This window comes from Chiroxiphia lanceolata, chromosome Z (genome assembly GCF_009829145.1).
Source record: "Chiroxiphia lanceolata isolate bChiLan1 chromosome Z, bChiLan1.pri, whole genome shotgun sequence".
Taxonomy (NCBI): Eukaryota; Metazoa; Chordata; class Aves; order Passeriformes; family Pipridae; genus Chiroxiphia; species Chiroxiphia lanceolata.
In genome coordinates, this window is record NC_045671.1 from 18,315,608 (window position 1) to 18,329,366 (window position 13,759).

Genomic DNA, 13,759 nt, shown 5'->3' on the forward strand with positions numbered 1-13,759 from the left:
TATTATTGATATGGACATTGAAAACAGCTGGTTTTTAAACAATTTTAATGTAATTCTCTTTAACTGTTAATTTTTTAAACAAATCATTAAGAAAATCACATCCGTCTTATGGCGAATATGGTGCTGAAAGCAATGAGGCTGCCACCACACAGAGTTTGATTTCAGGATATATCCGCCAATCTTTCCAGCTTTCCCCTTTTATTAGGGTTCCTTTGCAAACAGCATCTGGTGTTTGTCTTTTAGTTAATTGGAATTCCCAGGATCGTCCTAAACCAGTGCCTTGATCACACACATTCACCTCACGTCATGTGGTGGCTGTGTTCAGCCACGAGAGAAACACACTCTATTATGCAGACCATTCAAAGTAGTTTTTGCTATGAGAACACAGCACTCTCTTTATCAAAAACACCAGTCAAGGCCAAAACACTCCTTTTTGATCCTACTTAACTGAATGCAGGTGCTGCTGGCTCAACTCGTTCCCACACCAACTGAAGATTCAGAGTATACTCAAGTGATCACTGATTTTATACATAAATCTTTTTCTGAATTTCCCAAAATCCTAGTTCTTTGAAAATCATACTGAAAGAATGAAACAAAGTCAGGGTTTTCGGGGGGGGGTCTTTTTTTTTCCCAGAAATTTCTAAAACTGGACTTTTTCCATAATGCATGCTCCATTGATCTTTTTTATTTCATAATAATTTTCATGGCCAACTAGGATCAGATCAATTCCTTGGATATTATTGGCAAATCCAACAGTATCTGTGTCATAAATTGTAATAATCTTGACCTCTTCTGCTTTAAATTTTGAAGATGTTGTTATCTTCTGTATAGTCTAGGTTAATTTGTTGATAGTAGCAATGGTATCTAGCCTGTTAACCCAGTTTTTATACATTCCATTTAAGTTTAGGTTTGAGTTTGTTTTTTTTACTGCACTGTGACCTGTTAATTTCCAAGTTAATCTGTCACATACATTGCAGAGGAAGCCTGGAAAACTGCCTTTGTACATATTCTTCCAGAATATCCAGTGCTAAAACCAAATTCATCGTTTCCTAAACTTAAGTTCAGGAAGTAATTTTTTTCAATGTAAAAAAAATAACTGCACATTTTAGCCAAATGCTGGTGTGCTGGTTTAAAAGTTAACCAGCAGGGGAAACCAAACCAACTCAAAAGAGAGATTACCAGTCAGAATAACAATTTAATAAAATAATACAATAAGTACGACCACACGGACAAGCAACCGGCCCTAACCCACAAAACCGAAATGTACAACTCAGCACCCCGGGGCACAAACAAAGCAGTGCTCCCTGCCCCCCCCCGAGTCCAAAGCAAAGGGAGAGGGGAAAAACCTGCCAATGGGAGAGCTGCTGCAGTCCGGCCAAAAGTGGCGACTGCAGCCCAGCCGAGGGTGGTGGTCTCAGTCCAGCTGAGAGCGGTGAGCTGCAGTCCTCCTCTGGATCCCACGAGTGGTGGAAAGGTTCTGAAACTCCAAGTTTATATATTCTCCAGCTCAGGCAGGAATGCTTAGTCCCTCCCTCAGAGTGGGGAATTCCATAAAAGGATGCTCAGTCCTTCCCTCAGAGTAGGGAATTCCATAAAAGGGTGTAAGCGTGCTCAGTCAGGGAATTCCACAAAAGGGCATGAGGACAGGAACATCCCCCACCACCACCTCGCAGGCCTCTACTGACAACAGTTTCTGGGAAATGGCATGGAGGGCTATAGAATACACAGTTTTGGGCTACACCCATCCAGTGATGAATCGGTCCCAGCTGTTCTAACTAGGACAGCTGGTTTTATGTATCATTTACCATGAGATAGAGATTGAGGAAACATACATTTTGCCTTGTCTTTAAAATAAACCCGATAGGGAGGTTTATTCAATCTATCCATTACAGCAAGAAAAGCTGGATCAATTTAATATATTTTTTGTATCTATTCTAAATACATAACTGCATCTATTTCAATTTACAAGTTTAAACATTCATAAATCATATTTATGGGAGCATTTTTTTATTAAGACTGAAGAAAAAAGTTTACATTTAATGTTGAGATGGATAACTGAGGTAAAAAAAAAAAATCTCAGCTTAGTATGATATTCTGCACTGAGCATTATAGTCTACAAAAAACCCCATAAAACAGGACAACAGTAGGCGTAAGAAATACTGACCACAGTATTTTCAAATCTGTGTATGTTCTACATAATTCTACATAAAGGCAGCACTGAGTGACCTTTTGGTTCAAATACTGGAGTACTGGTGTAGTACCTGAAAATGTCCTTCTTTGGTGTATTATCCTAGAGGGTTCTGAGTGTTAAGCTGCTTCAGCAGAGGATATAATTGCTAAGGTGAAAAATTCAACATACATATTGAACTTGAAACAACACTAGCATTAGCAGAAGGACAATTTAATATGAAAGTGACTGTTAGTAAGTACACAGGCAGATTTTTATGGATACAACCTACAGTACTTTTCTTTGAAAAATATGATGTTTTCATGTGTCATACATATACATCCTCGTTTTGGAGTATGTGTAAAACAGGAGCAGAAAACCAAATATATTAGAAGGATTTAAATTTACTTCCTAAAAATTAACTAGCCTCTGAGCCTTGCAAAAGAGTAACCAAAAATAGTAGGGACTGAAAAAAGACTAGCTGATGTCATCCTTCCACCCAACTAAATCCATAGCTGAAAGGACAGATATGTCTGGAAACACAAAGTAAATCAAACAAAAAAGCCCAATAAGATAAATACTTAACATATTTCTGCTTTCCCTTTTTGCCTCATAAGAAATCTTGTGCTGGTTTAGCAACCCTAAAGGACTTTTGCTTTACTGATGAGTAGTTGCCAAACAAACTAACTTGTGCTTTAATAGTCCCTGCGTTACTGCACTGCTGTTCTCAGTAGCCTGTTTTGTTGTCTTCTAGTTCTGAAACTAGACATAGTGCTGTCTACTCTCTTATATGGATCTGAATCATGGGTCATCTACCGCCACCACCTGTGACTCCTAGAACGCTTCCATCAACGCTGTCTCTGTACAATCCTAAACATCCACTGGTCAGATTATGTGACTAATACGTCTGTTCTAGAACAAGCAGCAATCACAAGTATCGAGGCCATGTTGCTGAGAACACAGCTGCGCTGGGCAGGGCACGTCTCAAGGATGAAGGACCACCGCCTCCCTAAGATCCTGCTTTATGGTGAACTTGCCACTGGCTGCCTCATGAGAGGAGCCCCAAAGAGGAGATACAAGGACTCCCTGAAAAAACATCTCAGCCTTGGCCATACTGATGAACATAACTGGTCTACTCTGGCCTCCAGTCAGGAGGTCTGGAGACACACCATCTATAACGCCGCTGATGCCTTTGAGAACGCACGCAGGATCACTTTCGAGGAGAAAAGACAACGCAGAAAGAATTGTGCCTTGCAGAATTTACCACCTAAGGAGTCCTTCTGTTGTGCCTTTTGCAACCGGACATGCCTGTCTCGTATTGGCCTTTTTAGCCACCAGCGCGCTTGTGACAAACGTGGGTAGAGCCCTTCCCAAATCTGCATTCACAAAGCTTGGCCATGATGATGAGTTCTGAAACTATTTATCAAAATGTCATTTGGGAATCTGAACACTTGCTGCCCACAACAAAAGCAAAAGTCAGTTTCAACTTAGAATCAATTACTGTATTTATTAAAAAATCATGGCTAGGCTTCATGAACAAAGATTTGGGAAGGGCTGTACCCACATTTGCTACAAGCGCGCTGGTGGCTAAAGCGGCCAATGCAAGATACTTATTATTAAAAAGTATTTCTTTACCAAGACACACTTTACATGGTTTGTCTCTTTTTGAAGCAGATTGTAGGCCAACCAAAAATATTACATAGGCTTAAATGGTCTTGGATTTACTTCTCCTCTGAAGTAGTGGTTCCTGGGGACTGGAAGAGCCACAAAGATGGTACCACTAGACAAATTGTATGCCTGTCCTTCTGTGACAAGGGCTATTCTGAGGCTTGTAAAGCACTACTTCAGCCACTGAATAAAAACAATATATTTCTACCCCTCACATGAAGAATTTAGGCAGTATTGACAATGCCAACACCACAGTCTGCAATAAAGGCAAGAACACAAAGTCCTGCCTGAGACAGCTTATAATCAGAAAACCACAGATGAACAAATGCAAAGAAAAATAAACCAACAAACCACAGGTATTATGAAATTCAACTTACCTTAGATTTCTTTTTTAAAGACATCACAGCACATTGGCAAAAATCACACACTATTGCTACACATAAAGCTGATGGATTTAAGCAGTCTACTCTGAAAACATTTTAGGCAATCAAACTTTTTATATTTGTTGCAAGTCTACAAGGAAAAAAATAAAGGAAAAAAAAAGGAAATGCCACAGGCCCACTTCTCTTACTCATCATGCTGTTCATCCATACTTGTAGCCTCCTTTGCATTGATGTTTTGGCAGAGCTTTCATTTTGAGGCATTTCCTCAAAATAACTGAAAATATTTACAATTAAACAAATTAACAATGTTTAGAACACTGCATTCTTTTTCAAATGTGAATAGCAGGTGTTCTCTGAATAGAAACATAGGGGGAAACAGAGAAAGGCTACAAGCAAAATGTGGATTTGCTCTTTTTCTGTGCCCCACTGAGTTGTGTATCTCACTAGACCTTCACCCCTAAATAACTGCCCTCTTAAAACTTTCCATTTTGTTTTTGCATAAGCATTCCCTGTTGCTGTTGAGCTTTTTCTACTCTGCTTCTTAATGTATGTTTCTCCTTTTCTTGCCCTTCATTTCTTTCCCGCTTTTTCTTTACCCTTGTCTTTAAAAGCTGTACAAATTCATGGAATATTAAATAGCACCAATACTGCCATCATTAAATCACTTCCCTAGTGATCTATTGGGAAGAGCATTTCTAGTAACTGAATATTTAGAAATTTTGCTTCCAGCAGTACTAAATTCAAAAACTTGAAAAGATGATGAAGTACTGGCAAACAAAGTCTCTGTCTCATGAATTGACAAATAAACTTCCATGAATTTACAAAACCTTTCATAGCATCATGGAATGTTGGGGAAATGGGAGTTTTTACCTCCTATAGGAAAATTTATGAGTTAATATTTTTTACGAAGTTTATGGGATATTTTTGTAATTCTAAAATCCTACAAGAATAAAGTTGAAAAGGACCTTGAGGAGGTCCTATAATTTCCGTCCTGGGAGGTGTTTAAAAGTATGTGCTTCTAGAATAAAATTGTTCATACTTTTCTTAAAACCCTTCAATTAAAATCGCCTTGGAAAACTAATCCATCTTAACTTTAAAAAGAATTTTCAATCTAACCTTCCTGAAATTTATTATATATTTCTATGATGCCAGGAGAGGAAAATGTATTATTCCTTTCCTTAATGTGTGTCCTAGTTAGAACAGCTGGGACCAGTTCATCAGTGTGTGGGTGTAACCCAAATTGTGTATTCTACACCCTCCATGTCATTTTCCTATTAACAATAGACCATTTGCAGCAGCTGCCCAAAGCACACCTGACCCCTCAGGCTATAAGCTGGGTGTTAAGAGGCCTGTGAGACAGGAGGATGTCCTTGTCCTCACACTCACCCATTGTGAGTCACAATCACTCATTGTGGAACTCCCCGCCTTGGGGGAGGTAGTGGGCATTCCTGCCTGAACCTGAGGATGTATAATCTTGGGGTCTTGGGACTTCTGGTACCACTCGTGGGATTCAGAGGAGGACCAGAACCTTGACCAGACTGCGACCACCACTCTGAAACAGACTGTGATCATCACTCTCAACCAGACTGTGACCATCACTCGCACCAACAGGTTTTTTTCCTCTCTTTTTACTTTTGGACTCAGGGGACCACAGGGGGCTCAGCACGGAAGCCAACGAACAACATTCTGTTCATGCCCCATGGTGCCAGGTTATACATCTGGGTTTTCTGCGGTCTAAAACCAACTGTTTGTCTATATAATTGTATTTATTGTATTATTTTTATTAAATTGTTATTCTGGTTTATAATCTCTTTTGAGTTTGAGTTCGAGTTGGGTTCATTTCCCCTGCCGGTTTACCTTTAAACCAGCACACTCTGTAGCAGTTTGTGTACTTGCAAACTGCTGTTTTCCCTCAGTCATCTACTTCCAGGTCTTTCAGTCTCTACAGAGTTCATCTTTTCCATCACATCTTATAATTTTTTCTGCATCCCCCTTCTTTCCAAGTAGCCCACATCTTGCTTAAAGTGCAAGGTACCAGACTGGATAGGTCTTAACAAACTGATAACTCAAGACTGAGTAGGTATTAAGTGGAATTATTATTTCAGGTATCTCACTAGTGATAACACTAATTCTACCTCCTGATATAATAGGGGTTGGTTTTGAGTAGCTTTTGTTTATTTTCTGTTTTTTTGGTTGTTTGGGGTTTTTTTGTTATTAATAGCTTCATCTTCGTGTCAACAACAAAAATGCCTAGCTCATATTCTGCAGCGCTTTACACACTCATATGATTGATAACTTCTACCAAAGTGCAGTATTTGCTCATTTCCCTACATGATTTCACAACACTTTTAAAGATAGTATCTTCAGTTTGTCAGGTTCACAATAAATTCTCAACTGAGTTCCAGCACCTGTCCCTTTCACATTTGTGTCATCTAAATTAATAATCATAAGCCAAATATCACCATCTGGGGAACATGGCAAACACTGAACAGAGCTGGACTCTCAGCATACATCTGCTGAGCCCCAGTCACATTAGCTCCGTGTTCAAACTACTTTGACCTTCCTTAATTTTGGCACTCCCCAGAGAGAAGGCGAAGAGACAGTTTATAAGCGAACCATAATCCAGAGTATATACATCCTATATATATGTAGCATATATTCCACAGGACTTCTCTGGTCCCCTGTGGTTAGGTGGTGAACAAAGAACAGGACTAGGGCTCTGGCCCTGTAAGTCTGTCATGTAGTGTAGTTTATGTCTATATATGAATTTTTATGTAATTTTTAAAATCCATTTGTATAATAAATCTTCCTCTCTCATCATGAATTTTAGCCCATGCAGGGTAAGCTTTGAAATTTGCTCATATTTGGAGGTCTGACATGCTAAATCTTAGAACTATAATTTCACTTGTGATTTAGAGAAACAAAATACAAAACTGTTCTTTATCACACAGAATAAACAGATGGGACTGTGGACAACAGAGAAATGAGTGAGAAACAAAACAGGAAAAATAAGGACAAAATATTGAGTAGAAGGATAATATATAACTAGAAGCAGAAGATGAAAACAGGCCAATTAAAACATATGGCATAAACCACAAAGAATATAAAGCTTAGAAACAGGAAAAAGTTGAAAAGAAAAAAAGACAAGAACAAAAATGCAAATCCATAAAACAACCAGGCACTTATTTATTTGCCTCTATACAATAAATCAGTCCTATATCTTTTAGGAGAGTAGTCATACATTCTCAGATCTTTAGCTTTTTGCTGGCAGCACAACAGCCTCAGTCAGGATTTTAAAAACATATTTCAAGATAAGGATGTGCTATGTCTTTCTGGATCTCTTCAGGTCCTCCCACATGCTATGTCCTTTTCTCAATCTAAGTAAGATTCATTAAAACTTCAGATGCTTTTTTTCCCTTTGAAATGCATTGTCAGAAACATTGGTCTTTGTGTGTATATCTCCCTAAACCTTCCCTCTTCAGAATTCATGATTGTGTTTAATCATTTTTTGACTCTTACAGGGCTATTTATTTCATTATCATATAAAGATCAAGGAAGAAATATTCAAAAGGGCTCTTCTTGTTTCTGTCATCTGCAAAGAAGAAAGAAGGAGGAAGAATTAAAGGAAAAGGAAGTTGCCAGGCAGAGCCTTCATCTGGATGCTTCTCGGGTTCCAAGCAATGCAGCTGCCACCACAAGCAGAAGGACACTTCTCTTACTATGAATTTCTCTATCGCCTCAATAACCAACCAACCAAGTAAAACTGGAAGCCTACAGCAGCAAACCAGCATACCCACACCACAATAATGATTACTAAACTTTCTGCACAGGTAAAGAGATAAAATTAGGGCAATCTTCAACTCACTATGGTTTTCAGAATTGTGCATATAATGAAAAAACAAACCTGGACATTCTGGAGAGTATCTTTTGAGAAGCCACCATTCTACCATTCTAAAGTAACATGGTGGAGGGGGGATGAAGGAAATCTTTAATTTGCTTTCATATGGATAAGTATGTTTTGTTTGGGGTTTGTTTTGGTTTGGTTTTGGTTGTTTATTTTTTGGTTGATCTTCATATTTGGAAATGCCCTAGTTTATTCAGTTCTAGTTTTCCTTAAAACTTTCCCTGCTTTCAGTGAATGTTCTTGGAATAACACAAAGCAGCACCATCATTCTCTCTCAAATTTCTTCTAGATCTTTAGAAGAATAATATAATATTTAAAAGTTAGGCAAACAGAAAAGGAAGGTTCTCATTACTGTCCTTGTATGTCACACATACACAGCCAGATTCTCAGAAGTACACAGCATTGACCAAGAACAATGACAGGTTTTGTCTGCCTGTTTTGAGTTGAAAATTATACTGATGAAATTCCCATGAAAGGGAATTTAGTGGGTGGATGAACTTAATGAAAGCAGGATGATAACTGATTAAGGACAAGAACAACAAAGGCACATGGCAGTATATGTTTCTATCAAGAATGTCTTGATTTCAGTGCAGTTACTCAGAGCAACACAGCTAAAAATCTTGTACGGCAAAATAAGAGCTCGGGTTTCCCCCTGAAATCCCCGCTGAACATTTGATTCAACCCAAACTGCTATTTCATGTAAAAATGAACTATGCTGCTCTTGCCATGTATCAAAAGTAGATTAAGTCACTGTGGTGTGCTGTAACGACACTTCCACAGAAAACACATAACTTCCCATGAGATTTAGGCTTTTGTTTAAAGAAAATATGAAAATGTGGTTATTAAAATAGTTTTTCAAATGTGAAAGTTTATTTAACCTGCAATGTAAGAGTTCAGATGATAGTTTTTAAGAAGATGTGATCCATTTCTCTTCTTTTAAATAAAACATTAATTCCAAAGTGGAATACCGATAATTTCAAAAATCACTTCCAACGAGTTAACAGATACATACAACAACAGAATAACTGAAATTTATATAAAAAATTACTTCGTAGGGCTACAATCTGTCTTTCAAACATGTAGGTAGTGAATAGTTATCAGGAGGAGCAGAGGAATGAAGATATGAAGTAGCCAGTTAAGCTTATTCACAGAGGCCAAATTCAGATGGCAAATAGAAGAGGTTTCAGAGCACTGCTGCTTCCGATGAGTTTACTAATTTCGAGTTGTATTCTCATCTTCTTATAACATAAACAGAACTTTTTCAAAATGACTTGGCCTCAGTGCCCAGTCTGATTTAGTTTCCTGACTTTCATTAGGTCACTTGCTCTGAGACATAAATTTGGATTATTCCTTTTCACAGCACAATTCTTGTGCTATATTTACATTAGATACAACAGTGAAGTTTTACTATTCTTCATTTGCCTTTGTCATCTGAAAATGTTTGTCCTTTAAATTTGACTTTTGCTTTTTAAAATCTTGAAGAGAACAGTCAAAATTTTATATAAATACTACTCATTTTAAAAATGTAAACATGTAGCCCACCAGCAAGACTCCTCTTGTCAGTGTAATTTATGCTGCTTGCTATTCCATTTATGAGCACTGGAACTGTGTGACCAGGAGACAGCACAGGCAGTGGAAAACCATACTGAATAAACCAGAGATTTTGTATAGGCCTTTTATTGCTAGTAACCACTACAGAACAGCCACGGACATGATAATGACTGCAAATTTTGCCATCTCTTTGACTTCTATAAAGAACATGGCTTTTTAAAATGTTCGTGAAGATGTAGTGGAGGGCGTTGTTCCAGGCTTTTTTCTTGTAGAAGTAAATAGGATGAAGAGTACTTGGGTTTGGTATTTATGCATCATTCTCAGATTCTCAAAAGACTATGTGTGTTTTTTTGAATTAAATATATGTTCACTGAATACATAAAATACTGCAATTTATACATTTAATCTAAAAACACAAAACCCACATATTTATCTTATGCATCCATCAAGCAGTCTCTAAACCACTATGTCAAACATTGAATTTTCTAAGTAGCAAAGCACTGATACATATATAGATTTTAATTACTTAAACTATCTATTTGGCTAGAACTCTGTTCTCTCAGTCCTCTGTCTAACAGCTCCATGGTGTTTTCTTTTTCATAGCTGTTCCTATTCTACTTTAATAATAGCAATCTTTGAGAGTTTAATCTTCTCTAGTCCATGAATAATGTACAGATTTATTGCAAGACTTTATTCTAATATTTTACTACATGGTAGTTTATTAAATTTGTCATGGGATTTGTGATTCAATTGTGATTATTTTCATAAGAAAATATAAAACTTAGCTTTTAATTGTTAGTTCTTATAAAGGTTTTTTAATAATTTTGGGCTTTGTGTTCTATGATCTTAAAGGTAATTTTTCTTGTTACAGATATTTACAGGAAGATTTATCAGTGATCTTTTTTATCTTCCATTTCTAGGGTGGCTTTGTTTTATGCCAGATTTTCTGATAATAAAAAAAATATAATATTAAGGCAAATTTATATTCATTTATTGCAATCATTCCCTATTGTATCAACTACACTAAAGGTAAAAGTAAATTATTCTATTGATACTTTCATAATGAGAAACTCATATTAGCCTTTTTCATTTCAGAAATAATTCTTAATTTCTGCAGTTTGAAGATTTGTTATGCTAATGTTTGGCTTTTTAAAGTAGGCCCTCTTTTCCTCTTAATAGTGGACGTGTTGATGTCAGTAACATCATGTTAGTAATGATACTATATTTTAAAAAAATTATAGAGGTGAAAGCAAAAAGTATCTGGTTCTGTGGGCCATTTTTTGGACTTCCTTGTCATTAAATCTTATGTGGGGCAAATCCAGCTAAATTTGAAATAGTTCGTTGGCTAGCTACCTGAGTGCTACCATAGGTATTTCCATACAAATTCATGTTGGACTTACATATGTAAATATATGTGGTAAAAGAAATACAGAAAGTGGGCACATATCCTGGACAATCTGACTTAGAATTTCTTTCATTCCCTGATTTTAAAAAACACAATATTTCTTAAGTGCCAAAAATATTACCACAACAACTTCTAGAGTCTTCAAGACATGACTTATGTGTCATAAACAATTTTTTGCAACACTTACAGAGAAGGCAAATAAAGCAGACTTAGCCATTTTTACATTTTTGCTAGCTTAAGCATGTTGTTTCATGCATTCATAACCAAGAGTAACATGCCTATACTGGGCTGACAGATACAGATAGACTCTCTAATGGCTACATTTTTAAAGAAATTGCGGTGATGACAAGCAAAGTAAGCCTCTTCCTCAGCATCTCCTCTACTAATACAGTGTATGAAGATTAGTTTCCTAAGTGAACTTCGAAATTATTGAGACTTCTAAGACAACAGAACTTAGGAAAGTGTTTCTGGATTTTTAACAATCTCAACTGATGTACTGCCTGTGTTTGTTGAACTGTGACTATATATTTCACAGGACAGATATGTCTTTCTTTGAAGAAACTAAATACGATACTTTTCTATACCTTGGTATTAGACTGGTAGACACTTAGAATACATCAATGTGCAATCTTTGCTACAAAGTCAAACTAGTAATTTGACTTGGTAAGCCCTGCACTGAGCATAGGCTGAAGAGAAAGGATGAGGGGAGCTGTCACTGATGGAAGATTTCTGAAGTGAGGAAGGCTAACACTTTGGATACATGAAAGACTTATTTATAGAATCAGTATATCTCCTATGGCACTCCTTTCTCTAACATGCCAGCCTGTATGAAATGATTAATAAAACAGAAATGGCCATTGAAGCTGTGATTCTCACATGCATTATACATTGTTATTTGTGATAGTTAAACAGTTTTACTCCACAGGAAGCCTAGTACAAAAATCAAGTACTTTATCTTCAGACACTGATCTGACCCTGCATTTCCAGAGAATAAACCTGTGCTTTGTTTAAAATGTACCCTACTTACGTAGAAAGACAGTTCAACTCCTTAAAAAAAGTATTTCAAAGACTTATGGAAAAGTCTGTGTTGTTACTGTTTTCATTTTAAATATAACTTTAAGCTTACATTTTATTTTTCTGTCCTGAGAAGATGCTGCAGAAATACTTTCCTTTATTTTCTTCAGTACCTGTTTCTCAGTCTCCCCTTCTCTCTATGTATCTCTACAGAAATGGCCTTTTTCCTCCTATATTTCATATCTCTCTTTCACTTTTTTTTCCTACGAAGACATCTCTTCACATTTCTCCGATAATCAGTGTCTCTTTCATAACTTATCTAGTCCATTACGTTCTACTCACCCTTGGGAAATACTACCAGAAGCCAACAACCAGAGCAAAAAATGGATTAGACAAAGATTACAACAAAATGGAACAAGACAAACTCACAAGTAAAAACAGTTCATCTGAGTTCATTTTTTAGACTTAGCATAGAGACTAGGCAGAGGAAAGCCTACATATATGCTCTTAGTTCATTATGAGTTGTAGAATTGTAAAGAATTTGACTATATAACGGACCGTGTACTCTCTAAACTTATCTCAAGGTCACCTACCTGTGGTCTTGAGAGGATACCATGGGAGGCAGCAACAAGCTCGTGCTTCTTGCAACCCATCGAACACCAGGAAATTAAGGTAGAATAAGGAAAAGCTGACAAAACTCTAGTTCAGACAAAGGAAAGAATCATGTCTCTCACTTTTCAGGACAGTTTTGCAAAATACATACCTCTGTTTTCTCAAGAGACCATTTTGTTTCCTGGTGATACATATTTTCAAACCCAGTCTGCCCACCCTGAGACAGCATTTGGTGGCTTAGCTTGGAGATCTTTCCCTCATCCCAAGAATGGGGATGCCTACAAAAATCATTTTTTCTTATGCATCCCAGCCTGAGTTGATCCCCCTCACTCCTGCTTCTTCAACATAACCCTAGGGTGCCATCAAATTCATTGCATTCCATCACGACTTCAGAGGCCAAACCTACTTCCAGATGTGGACATACTGAATATACAAACAATGAGGAGTGAACTGGGACTTCAAAACTGTTCCAGATGTTGGCAGAAGGGCAAAACTGAGCCTGAGCTGTGACTCAGCTTTATACGGGGCAGATAAAACACCAGGAACTAAATTCCAATATTTTTTAAATGCCAGTGGGACTTTGGCGTTGACTTCAAGGGACAAGAAGTTCAGCCAAGGCAGGTAATGTGAAAGCAAAAGTGCTGCATTCTTTGGTAGATTTATTGTTATTGTTGGTTTTAGTATTAGCATTATTTCATTATTGCTATTGCAGTAGTTCTTAATAAGACTAGAAATAGAATAAAATAAGACTAGAACATATGACTAAAATGGTACATGAACAACGACTAAAACACTAGAACTAGCATAGTACTATATTTTAATCTCCATTTACATATATATATATGTTCTTATCAGTATAGATGTTAGGAGAGGATGTGTTCATTTGGCTTTTTGGCAATATTAAAAATATTTTTCTTGTCATTGGGAAATGTTTTTTCTGTATATCGTAGTAATATGATGTCCTGACTCAAAGCTTGTGCTCATGCATTTATTTCCTGTGAGTAATAGAATTATCTATGAAAAAAAAATGATGTCCCTAAAGTAGTACTTGCAAA